General features: G+C 27.8%; 1 protein-coding gene across 1 annotated transcript in view; it reads left to right on the top strand.

The window, feature by feature from the left end:
• LOC123300488 (espin) overlaps window positions 1-14,230 on the top strand; it is a 76,489-nt gene that overhangs the window by 47,782 nt on the left and 14,477 nt on the right. The gene's annotated exons all lie outside the window — the stretch shown is intronic.

Below are 14,230 nucleotides of genomic sequence, written 5' to 3'. Positions count from 1 at the left end.
GTTTTCGTAATCAAAACTTAAAAATAGCCACGTACGACCTCACCGATAGAGTTTTGCACCCGTGAAGTTTTTTAAACATGTACAACAACGATAATTATCTGAATGTGAACATAATGGAAACTTTAACTAGTTTCAGAATTTGTATTTTCATACTGGGTATTGAAAGATTTGAAGTAGCGAACTCCATTGCATGGATTTTCAAAAACCGTGGTTGGTAGATTGAAAATCGTCTCATTTTGTGGCAATTTTTTTGCGAACTATGAAAGGATAGAACTTTGAGGTTTTTGCCATTTATTTATTATTGGTAGAAACCTCAAGATTATGAAAAAAAGGGCGCTATCTTCCTCCACGATTTCGACCGATTGGCTTATCTGAGAGAAAAAAAGGCATTTTTATTTAAAAGTCAAAATACATTGAATGAACTAGTATTAGGTGAAAATTTTGAGAAAAATGTATTTAAAGTTTATTATCTGCTACTTTTAATTGCTGTATCTTTATAACGACTACGAATTTTAAAAAAAACACTTTACCAACATATTCTACACATGTTAAGGAATCAATTTACGAACCAAAAAATTGATTTTGAAAAACCCACCACACAGGACCCGCTTAATTCTTTAGGATATTCTTAAAAGTTGGTACGTAATCTTTGTTACATAAAATTAAAGTTTCGAGAGAGCTTTTTTAACTAACTGGCTAAAACAGCAAACAAAATTAAATTCCCTACGCTTCGTTTTTATATTTTATCCTCTTTTTATCGACGGTTAAAAAATAAATAGTATACTCTCCTAAGAGCATACCCACCACGACTTTCAAAAAAGTATTGACAGCTAACATTACCTGTTTCACACTTTTTACATCATTTCTTTCTCAAATTTTTAAGGATGTTTTTCTTCGTAATTTCATAATTTTAAAGAAATATTAAATGTTTAGACCAGTTTTCGATAATTTCCGTATTTTGTACTAAATATTTTGATAACTTCCTTATATTAAGTAATATACAAATTTTAGTAAAGACATTTTGATTTTTAATGATTACTTAATTAATTCATTGGCTAAAAAAAAAGTAAATTATTACTTTTGTTTAACGGTAATTTCTCCCTCAGAATAATTTATATAATATTTTTAAAGAATTTTGATAAAAATTATTCTTGCATTTTAAACGAATATGATTATTCAGCCAAAGTTAATTACTCAAAATAAATTTTAATTAATATAAAAGATATCTATTATTATTTATGAACCGCCGTTTAAACAGAATTATTTGCAAAATTAATTCATTTTATGGCTGATATCACATACCTGCCCACCTGATACTTCAAGAAAAATTTGTTTTCTTTAAAATTTTGATAATAATTCATAAAAATATGTTTTTACGAGAATGTTATCAATTTGAATAAATCAAAATATTTAAAATAGTATCTCGACTAATTAATAGTAAATTCAATAAACTTGACATTTTTTTATATACCTTTCGAATTTCTTAGCACATTGTGCCACGAAACACCAACTGTGGTTTGAAGAATTTTTACATTTTCCAGCGAAACGATATTAAATTTAAATAAGTTTCTTATGAGGATCTCCAAAAATTTTCCAAATACTTTAAAATAAACTTACTTCAACAGAAAAAAGAATACCAGGAGAAGTAAAGAACCGCAAACATGGGAAATTTTATTAAAAACTCCGAGTACTGCAGCTACTTTTATTAAAAAACTAGCTTGATACTCACTCGCTTCACTGGGATTAAAAGTAAATACCCTGGCGTTATTGCTTTCACCTCCCTTGCTCTCAATTTTCCCCCGTTTATCAGCCCCTTATGGGTAAATTTTCGTATTTCTTATCGGATACTTACGTCATACAAAGAACACACTCTCCAAGTTTCAAGTCTCTACGATCAGCGGTTTAGGCTGTGCGTTGATCCGTCAGTCAATCATTCGGCATTTTATATGTATATAGATATCCAGAATGATTCACCATACAAAATTCATCATTTTATGTTGTCGATTTTGTAAAATTTAATTCCAATTTGGGAGTGAACGTGAAACTAGACCAGCAATGCTAATTTTTTTAATATCTTCACGCATTATCTTTAAAATAACGTTATTTTTGATAAAACCAGAAATATTCATTAGAGATATTGTTAAAAATATTCAACTGCCTGCTTAACGGCTGGTATACGACTCTATATATGTGAATAAAACCTGCTAAAGATCACCCACGGCAATAGGACATACTAAATTAGATAACAATATTGAATAATCAAATGACATTTCTGTTATCAACAAAAAAATCAAGAAGACACCAGATATTATAATCGTCAAATACAATGCAATAAAAATGTCATTTGGAGAAAGGTTACATATTTATTCATAAATTTTTTTCATAGTTTCCCCGAACATGTAGACTTATGCACTGTATCAAAGGTAGTAACAACAGGAAACGGATGAGCTATAACTTTTTGGGTTTTGGGGATTCAACTATTTTTTGACTACTGTTTGGGCTTTTCTAACCACTCTTTTTAGCTCAAATATGCTGAAATTCGGCATGAAACCTTGTATAGAGATGGATAGATGTTATAATTTCGGGGGATTGATTTTCCTAATTTGGCGGTGATTACCAGCAGAAAAACCGTTTTTTTCTGTATCTAGGTTTGATTAATGAAAGAAAGTGTCTTTTGTCGGTGTCAACTTCCCAACCTTTTCCTCGTTTTTGTGACAAAAAATCATGAATTTTCGTGGTTTTTGAGACTTTGTACGCCTTCCAAAGTCTCGCGAAATTGAGCTAAATGATTGAAAATGTGTATGTAGATTGATTTATTGTGTAAAAAATTCTTTTTGAAGTTTTCAAGTTTCCTCTTACTTCCCATTTTATGTCGAAAAATCATGAATTTTCACGGTTTTTCAAGCTTTGTACCCCTTAAAGCTCCCCCAAATTTAGGATATCTAAGAATTGAGTTAATTTTAAAGAAATGCTTTTCGTTAGTGACAACATCCCGACTCCATTTCAATCCTTTTCTGTTAAAAAACATGCAAAAATCGCATTTCAATAGAAAACATTTTCTTGGTGCTGGTAGTAAGTTTAGACTTATGGTTGAAATTATTTGTACCTTATTTTCCACTTTGATGATGAATTTTGTTATAACTTCATGAATGTAGACAAAAAATCATAATAAAATTTTACGATATCTTCCTTGGTTTTCGAAATATCGAAAGCTAAATAATTAAACAAATTTTTCAATATTTCAAAAACTATTCCAGTTATCGAAAAATTTTGTTCTAACTTCTTATATTATCAAGTTATAACATAATTCACCATCAAAATTTAAAATATATATTTTCTTAAATTTGTGTCCCCACTACCGTGCTCATACATCCTTAATTAGTCGAGCACAACAGGATTTTTTCGTTTTCAATAATTTATTAAGGTTTGAACTTTAATTTAAATAGTTTTTTTTAATTTCCACTGATTAGTTTTGGAGAAATCTTTGAAAACATATCATCCATCTACCGTTTTCCCATAAAACTTTTCTCCGTGGCGCTCGTACATCCTTAAATAATAAGAAACATATATGAAGAAGGAAATATAACCTTAGTAATGGAGGTCTGCTACTCACAATTTTATAGTATTTTTATACTACTTCTTTCAACAAATACTGAAGAAAAAAAAAACCATTTCACCTAGACTCCGATCATGAAGATATACACTGTTTTAATACACCTAGTGCATACCTAGTGTTTTGTGTTGTTGCGAGTTAAACGCAGTTCTGTTAATACTCTAAGGTATATGAACTGTGAATACTCGCTCTATACACGCTAACAAAATTATGCTTTCTTTCTTCAATTCGATGTTCGTTCAACAATCATAATAACAGTATATCTAGCGATTTTTATTATAACAATAAATAAATAAGTGTTTACATAAAGTGTGTTTAAGTGATTTTATTTATATATTATTGCAACAATCAGTGTATCAAATTTGTGTATTTCATAATGGATCGAATGCCTTAGTGTGAATTATTTTCTTGGATAAGTGTGCGAATTGAATTTATTTGATTGTTTTTTCGAAGTGTGGATTTGTACCTTTTAAATGAATTATTTAAAATGGCAAGTGTTAAAAAATCGACATATCGTCGTAAATCGAGGATATATGGAAGTCGTGAATTAAGGTTTGTGTGTTTTTTTGGTTTAAATTGTTGTTTTAATGGATATTTGAATCGATGGGCTTGTAATAGATATATTGAATCTATAATTAGTATTTAAAAGGTTTCTCGAAAGAATTACCTACTTTGTTTTTCCTGTATATGTTTATATAGATTTTTGATGAAATAGTTTTTCTCTAGTAACCGAAAAATATTACTTTCAAAGAGGATTCAAATATTTTATTTTAATATCCAAAAGTTCTCGTTTGTAAAATGTGAAAATCCTTCAATGAGTGGATTTTGCCATCAAAAATATAGGAGTAGAACATTTAATCTGTTTCCAAAAACATTCAATGGGATAGCTATTCTAGTAAATTTCAAAAAAATTATTCTAAAAAACTATTGTCATCTCAAAAACCTTATGTCATGCACTTCAGATCACTTCCAAAATGAATAAAAATCTTAAGAAATCAAGCATTTTAAGCTCAACTATTGTGACTCGAGAATTTTAGTTTGCATATTCATTGTAATATTATTTTTTAAATCGTTGAAAAAATTTACGAAATTTTATGCCCTCAAGTTTAATAAGTAAAAGCTAACCACGTCATGCCAAAATTAAGATTCTGAAAGTTTACATAAATTAAAAAAAAAAACTAAATAGCAGAGCGTAGTTTCGATCTACGGACCTCTGGGTTATGGGCCCAGCACGCTTCCACTGCGCCACTCTGCTTGTTGATAATAATAACTTTAATTGGAATTGTTTTATATTAAAAAACTTATTCTGCTAATGTTTATAACGAATAAAAAGTTATGGTGATAGAATATTTTGGCATACGTGTTCGTAAAATCACTCAATTAGTCCATTTCTATTTGTATTTCTTTGTGCCCTATTCTTAAAATTGACGTGATAACCAGCCGAAGTTCATTCCTTCGAACCTTATGTCTCCACTGAAAGAACTTGCAACATAGAAGGAATAAAATTTAAAAAAAAAAGTTCCATTAGATAAGTTTTATTTCGGGAAGAAAAAGTACAGGAATCCATGCTATATTCCTGGACCAAAGAATCTATGATAGTGGTTGCATTTAGCATCCTTCAATAATCAGTACTTCAAGGTTTTTGTTTATTTAATAATCCTTTTTCTTATTTCAAATAAATTACCACTAAAGTCATAATGTATGGAAAACCTTTAGTTTGGTAGGTTAATGGAAAAAAATTTGTAATACTTATACAAAAATTGTTAATTAGACGCCATAATATATTATTTAAAAAATCAGCCTAGCGTTTAATTACCGATGATAAATATATAACTATAAATTATGCCTAACGATCGAACAATGTCTTCTAATTATTTTTAAACAAGGCTAAACTCAATTTTATAAAATCAATGCTAAAACAATTTAACTTTGTTAGATTAAAATTAGGATACAGTTGAGAAAAGGATCCACCATCCTCTTGTTTGTACATTGGCAGTTAAACTACCATCTAGGCGATTTCATTAGAACTAGGCAAAATTTAGACTCATTTAATGATGCATATCTTCTAAATAAAAAGGATTTTTAATGGAATGATTGATTAAATGGATTCATTTTACCCTGTGCTATTTAGTTTTGTCGAAAAAATTACAAATGACACACAAGGTGAAATTTCACCTCCAGGTGAAATGTTCTCAACGAGGACACAGAAATGCTAGGTCTTTTATGTTATTTTTCTTAATCAGGGATTCAATATTTACTATTCTAAACTAATTAAAATCAATCAGTAGAAAGTTTAATGAATGCGGACAATTGAATTAAAAGCTATTATTCCTTCAAATATGACATTTACCTGTCACAACTGTAAAACAACTGAATGCTTAAGATCTCTAAGTAGTATAGTATGCACATGCATTGCAGATGTTAGAATACAATTAATGTGAATCGACTAAGGTTAAGTCAGTGATTTATTGAAATTTTTATCTATTGAATTTTATTTATTTGTAGATGGCATATGATTTAGCTAGATTATTAATCATAATTACTGGTTTTAAAGATTTATTTGAAAAATCTATAAACCTATTTATAATTCGAACAAATTACTAAATTACCTACTGTTTGTTTTTTTAAAAATATATATAAAAATATTAATATGAACCTAAACATATAAAACAAGGCACTATTTGTGATTATCGTAAATTTAATGACCAACAAGGAAAAACTAAACACATACACAATTAATATCCTAACAATTTACTTAAAATAAAAATAAAAATTTAATTAGCAGAGCGTAGTTTCGATCTACGGACCTGTGGGTTATGGGCCCAGCACGCTTCCACTGCGCCACTCTGCTTATTGTACTTATGTTTTGAACTTTAATAACACAAAAAGGAATGATAGAAAATTTTGACATAGGTGTTCGTAAAATCATGCAGTTAGTCCTTTTTATTTGTCAAGCTGTAAGTATGCTTCAGACATTCCTTAAATGTGGCCTCGAACTCGTGAAAGAGCAGTAGTTTCCATAGATCTTGGACTAAGTCTAAATCAACTATCGAAAAATTTTATCCGTATTTTTCGTCTACATTCATGAAACTATAATAAATTTTATCATCAAAGTTGAAAATAAGATACAAATAATTTCAACCACAAGTATAATCTTGCCTTGACGCTTGTACTACCTTAATCAGTTTTCAATTTCATGAAAATACTTTCATTTAATATTTACAAAATTAATTTAAATAACCATAATTTTGTAATTTACTTTTAATGATATGAATTACTCTCCACAGGATATTTTTAAAAAGTTATCGATATTAAATTACGAATATATTAAAAATTAATTTATTAAATCACGTTATACCCCCAAAGACGTACATATATTATATTAACTATTATTTACTTCGTTTCTATAAAATTATTTTTGTACTATCATTTAAAAAAATTTAAAAAATTTGAATATTATTTTAATTCGCACACAACTTTCTTATTATTTGAAGCATGCACACACAATATATAGTATGTGCATCACATATTAATCAGGTATTAATTAATTTAAAACATATATTAATTAATTGTTCATTCATTAATTTATATACGTCTTTATGTTATAATTTATGCAAAATTTGGAGAAAAAGTTTATAATTATAAAGTATTTAAAAAGTAATTTTAATATTAAAGTGTTAATAGGTGTTACTTCTCTATATTTGAGACGTCACGAATCATGTTCGTATAATTTCCTTGCTAAATGAGCAATAAAAGGTTACGGAATTAACATATTTTAAATATATTGATAATTTACAAATATTTATATAAATTATTCACTATTTTCGTGCCTATATTGTTTTTGTACTGATGATAGAATTATGAAAATATTTCTTCAAATGTTCATTGATCCCCGATCCCACCTAGAATATGTCAAAATGACCAGCATTAAAATATGTCTGTAAACTCTCTAGTGGTCGCAATTTAAATCCGATTTGAATAAAATTTGGTATCAAGAAGGGTTTTGGTATTTGAAAGGCAAAGATCGTTAATGAGATTAATCGACAAATAACAAATTGTAGAAGAGTAATTGCGCAAAGTACAAAATTTTTCAAAATAAATTTTGAAAAATTTTGAAATTTTGTATTTTTTGATCTGTTTTAAGCAAAACAGATCAGTTTTCGAAATAATTCTTGAAAAATTAAAAATGCAATATGCGATTTTAAGAAAAATTTGTTATTTTTTCAATCTCTGAGAGAATTCGGTAATCTAACGCAGCTTCTGCGCTACCAATTTTTTATTTCAAATAAAATTGATTTAACAAGCATTTTTTGTAGCACTTGAAAAAACTACAATAAGTTTTGAAACGTCCTGCATAAAAAGTAAATAAAAATATTTCCTTAAATACCCGTTTTAAATTTAAACTCTGTATACAGGAAATCGTTAGCTTTCGGATGAAATGCGACTTAAAAACATTTCATTTTTAGATTTAATCGAATGAAAATACTCAAGCTTTAGAAAAAAGAAAAAATTTTTTGACAAAAGTTATCAAGGACAATAAAGGTCGTTTTTCTGTGTTAAATAACATTTTAAGCCAAGATAGATTTTCAAGATCATTTGAAGATCAAAGTCAAATGACCTTGACCTCTATTTGACCTCTTGAACTTAGGAGAACTAGGTTCAATTTGATGTGAGAACATGATGTCCCCTATCAAACCTTGTAGGTTATTTTTTGATTCGTTAATCAACAAAGTCTTACCTTGTTAATGGGTACATCAATATCCATAAATTTCAAAAGAAATTTTCTTTTTTCTTCTTGGAATTTGACTCTTCATAATTCTATATCACTATTTTACGAATTATACTAGAATACTTCAAATATAAAAAATCAAATGCAATTTAAATAAAATGAAATAAATACAGTTTTAAAATATTCAAAACAATATTTATTACTGATATTAAATAATAAATTGACCAAAAAATTAGTCACGAATTTCATCAAATTTTTTTGGTAAAAATATCATCTCGTTCGTATGTTCCCAAAAAAATTTTGTTATTATTTTTTTAATATTTAACTGTTATTACAATACAATCACATACAGTATCTCTAATAATTAATATTAAACAAAAAAGAAATAACAGAAAAATAATTAATGCCAGTAAAATTATTTATTTTAAATGTACCTATCTCTAAAATAAATATTAAAAATTTAGATATGAATTATAAACTGGGTCATTTAATTATAGTTTTTTTGGTTTTATAAAAAAAGTAAGTATTTTTTGGTTTCCTAAAATCATAAAACAATTATTTATGAAAATATTATATCGGTCATTTTATAATGATCTTAAAAAATTGAGTTAATTATCATTAAAAATATGTATATCACAATTTACAAAATTTTAGATTATGGTAGAAAAAGGAGGAACTGTTTTTATAGTGAAATTAATTATATGATTGCATCAAATCACTCACGTCATGCTCAATGCTTTCCAGGAAAAGACACAAAAATAAGTCGTATCTTTTCTCAAAATTTTTTAATCTCCTTCAATTTAGCCAAAATCGAACCAACCATATTTAAACGCCGAATTTGTTTTTTTATATTTAACACTTTGGTTCTACGAGGTATAATATTTAATTATTCTTATTCGTTGGGTGCATAGTCAGGGTAGAGCCAGCGCTTCCAGTTTAATTTTCAATACTTTACATGTAAATGGTATGATTAATGTCAAAGTAAAATAGAAATGACGATTAATTCAAGTTTTTGCATTAGAAATTGTGAAAATAAGAGACAAAATTGCATAAATAATTTATTTTTAAATGTGAATTATAGATGCCCATCCATACAAGTTACTACCATGGAAACGCCTCCAAAAAAAAACTCATGCACGGTGCGAATAACTACGAGCAATATTCAACATAAAATCTGTTCAATAAATATGGTGGGAGCGCACGTAAATATGTTATACATTATAACAAATAATATACTGCATAACTTATTTGCGTTTCCACCATTAATTTTAAAGCCGATCAAATTTAACACAATAGTGTACACCAAAAAAGTCCATTTACAAATTGAACACAATTAAAAACAAGTGAAAACAAACAGTTGACTGAGTTAATTGTTGAAATACCATGCATAGTCAGTGTTGATTTCTTTATCACATTACACATTCAAACATGTCACACATACATAACTGATAATCAAGTATAGTTAGTACATATTATAAAATTTCCGCCTAATTGGCGCCCTCACGGGTAAACAGTGATGTTTTCGAAAACAGGTTTCAAACAACAGTTGTTTATTTTTTGATAAGGAACATTTTTTACATTTAAACATCTATAACGGTTTACAAGATGGGTCCTGCGGACCCAAGACCCAATTGATCTTGCTCATTTACGAACTCGACCTCACTTTTTACGTCCTGAGTACGCTGTAAAAATTTCAGCTTGATATCTTTTTTCGTTTTTGAGTTATCGTGTCCACAGACGGACGTATGGACGGACGAACAACCGGAAACGGATTAATTAGGTGATTTTATGAACATCTATACTAAAATTTTGTTGGTAGCATTAATATTTTTAAGCGTTACAAACTTGGGACTAAACTTAGTATACCTTGTATATTACATATATGCATGGTATAATTATCTTGGAATTTGGGCAAGATTAATATAAAATACGCTAATTATCAGAAGTATTTAAGTTCATAAAAAATTGAAAGTACACCGCACGATTAGATAAGAAAATGGCTTTCTGTCAAATTTTTCTTCAGAGGGTGGATTGGCTTTTCTGATTTCATCATTTTTACTTCTATAGTGTTAATTTCTCATAAAGCACCCGATATAACATCCATCTAAACATTTATGAAATAATAATTCTTATGAATAATAGGTATACTAAGTATCATCATAATATGCATATACTACCCATTTATGTAGTGTTGCGATAAATATTAATAATATTTGTTGGCCATGAAACCCAAATGTTAATTGAAGCAATAACACCTTCTCAACAATCAACTTAAGTCAGTATACTTATTGTAGATAAGTATATAATATAATACTTATCTGTCTAACGAACTAATTACAATAGAAATTACACACATTTACTTCAAACACACATACCCCACACTTGTAAAAACAAAGTTCACAAATAGAAGAGGCCCATCACTAAGGTCATATTTTTCCCTCATTATATACTCCTTATTGTTAGATGCTTTTCATATTTTTAAAAGCATAAATACCTTCGGCAAGTGAAATTAATAAAATTTAAAAAAGCTGAGCTGATTTTGAAGATCATCGCCAATTTTTTTGATTTTTGGGTACGGAACCCTGAACTCGCACTTGAAACATAGCTAAGAACATTCTCCATTAAGTTACCTTTCAGACAAAATCAAAACAAAGTCTAAATCGTTTCAACCGTGTAGGCGCTACGATGTCACAGATAGACAGACAGACATAGCGGTCAAACTTATAATACCCCTTTTTTTAAGTTCGGGGGTTAAAAAAGGATGAAAGCGAGGCTAAGAAGTTCATTCTACCAAAAGATACTCTCTTAACACTGACGAAATTCACAAAAAAATTTGTAACTCTCAAACTCAATTTCTAGGGGCTATAAAAGTGAACAAAAAACGCGAAAAAAAACATGATATGTTAACATAAAATGAAAAAGAAGAGAATTGGCAATCCTGAAAGGTACTTAACGATATTTTTTAATCAAACGAATATCTGGAACAAATGAACATAATTTAAAATGCTTCCAATAATTAAAATTGCAAAGTTTGAGTTAATCATGAAAGTATCAACAGGTATCTTATTTTTCGTTTATAAAAATGAACTCATTAGCAGCAGATCTGCGTCGTTAAGGTCATATAGATCCCCCAGGTTAGATGATTCTTATTATTAGAAGATTTACAAGGAAAAATAAATAAATATGTCCATCAATTTGACAACAATAACAAATATGTTATTAAAGAATTTAATAAATTTTTCTATAAAAAAATTTATATTAAGGATATGAAACTATTGGAGGAAGTACATCTACAACAATTATATATCTATATTTATTTATTTATTTAATTCAAAATCATGGTTGAATAACACGCGTCTGGTATTTAATAAAAAAAAAATAATAATAATATAAATAATAAATAATATTTCCTGAACAATGAAATTAATTACAATTTTACAATAATAATAAAAAAAATATTTACATACAAAAAAAATAATAACAAATAACTCTATATGTAATGAAAATTTCTAAGTATTTTGTATCGCTATCCTCTATCACCATTTTGTTTTTATTTAATAAATATATTTTTATATTCTTTAGAATATTTTAAATTTTATAAATTATTAAACAATTGAAATCAATTTTTTTTTAAATAATACACGATGTACGATGTATTGTTAAGGTAGTACGACCGCCAAGGCAATTTAAGACTTATGTTTGAAATTAGTGGAAGATATCTGCCTTTATTTTCTAAATATAAGAAGCTAAGTAATTAAACAAAATTTTCAATATTTCAATATTTTGAAAATTACTCCAGATATCGACAACTGTTATTCTTACTTTTCGTCTTATATTGTCAAGTTATATAATTCACCATTAAACTTGAAAATTTCAATTTTTTTTTAAATTTGTGTTCCCACTACCGTACATACATCCTTAATTAGTCGGGCACAACAGCGTTTTTTTTGCTTCAATAATTTATTAATGTCTTAACTTTAAATAGTTTTTTCACCGACTTGTTTTGGAGAAATCTATGAAAATATATCATCCATCTACCATTTTCCTATAAGGCCAATGGTAAATATGCCTACTTTTGAAGTCATTTATTCTTTAAAAATAATTGGGAAACCTCCACTTAAATTTCTAGAATTGATTTAGACTTAGCCCAACTTCATATATAAAAAATCAAGCCTTTTATTCGAAATTGCCTTGGCGGTCGTACATCCTTAATATATTTTTCCAATAATCGTTACTTTTCAGAGGAAATGTGTCTTAAAAATGTGTCATTATTGCATTTAATCGAAAGAAACACGCTAGCCAAAAGTTGTCAAAGGCTTTGACCTACAATTCTAGTTTCAAGGTCATTTGACCTTGATTTTCAAAATAATCCTCAAAATTTTCCTGGATTAAAAGTTATTAACACAGATAAACGACCTTTAATACCCTTATAAATTTTGTCTTAAATGTTTTTCTAATGCTTAAACATTTTGCATTTCCACTGAAAGCTAACGATTTTCTACAAACTTTTTTAAATAATAAATGTTAGTTTTTTTTGAGAATCAACTTTTTAATTTAAAGTGTTATTCTAAAAAGGGGAAGCGAGAGCAATCTTTATCAATCTTTACTTTTAAACCCAGCGAAACGGGTGGGTATCACTCTAGTATTTATATAATATCAAAACTGATATGCGAAGGAGAAAAAAAAATCAATTAATATTATTCATTAGACAATAATTATGATTAATTCAACTGTCAATAAAAAAATAATGCATTTTACTACAAAACTACAAAACATAAAAACACATTTGCAATTGATTATCTTGAAAGAAGAGTTAGTAAGTACTTAAGGTGAGAAAATATTTCTATATTTTCTCATAATGCTACTAAAAAACAAATTGTCTGTAAATAACCATAAATTAGACATACGCTTTTACTTTTATATACACATCTGATACCTTTAAATAGACTTTAATTGTAACTCTTTAAAAAATTGAATTCAAAGTAGATCTCATCATAATCTCATAAAAACTTATTATTATTATTTATATATAATAATAATAATAAGTTTTGTGAAAGTGTAAGAAAATTTAAAATTTTATTTTATTTTATTTAATAATATATAAAATATTTTTTAACATATATTGAACAAAATTTATAACAGAAGAAAGTTATTACAAATGTAATAATTGTTCATCTGATTATTTATAAAAAAGATTTTATTTGAGTGGGTTTAATTTTAATAGAATTGACCTTGAAGAATATTATAAAAAGATGTTAGTATTTCTATATAGGTCCATTATCTGGAGCAAAGTTTACAATTTCAGTAACTTTAGATCAGTCTTGGTCTTCGCTTTGCCTAATTTAAGAGATGTGCCGAATATTTTGCTATGAAGTCTCTGTGTTTTAGAGAATATTTACGGCTCTCACGTGCTCCAATTTGCAAAATGATCTAGGCACAGATATGCACTTAAAATAATTGATAAACCTTATCTTTCTGCCGCGTGGTAAATAAGCTCCTTCCCGCTTAATATCAAACACACTATGCTATACTTTTTGGAGTGTTTTCAAGGATGGTGAGTGGGGAAATGTGTGCCAGCACTATGTAACTTTTGTGCTCTGATTTGGGAGCTTATTTGGTAAGCTCCATTTAAACTGAATAAAATATTATGAAGGTTTTCGAATAAAGCATTAAAAATTGGCAATCTCATTCTTCAAAGTTATAAGAAACCAGACAAGTCTAAGTTAAGAGAATGCTTACAATTTAATACAATCCAAAATTTAGTATTGCATTTTGGGAGCAATTTGCCAGCTCTTACTTTCTTCGCTGAACTGTACGAAATTCCTAAAGTTGAGTGAATAAAAATTAGCTTTATGCTGCAAGGAAAATCCTGGCTGGGATCTCGAGAA

This window comes from Chrysoperla carnea, chromosome 5 (genome assembly GCF_905475395.1).
Source record: "Chrysoperla carnea chromosome 5, inChrCarn1.1, whole genome shotgun sequence".
In the NCBI taxonomy this organism is placed as follows: Eukaryota; Metazoa; Arthropoda; class Insecta; order Neuroptera; family Chrysopidae; genus Chrysoperla; species Chrysoperla carnea.
The sequence above is the reverse complement of the archived record's forward strand: the minus strand, read 5'-3'. Positions and strand labels throughout refer to the sequence as shown.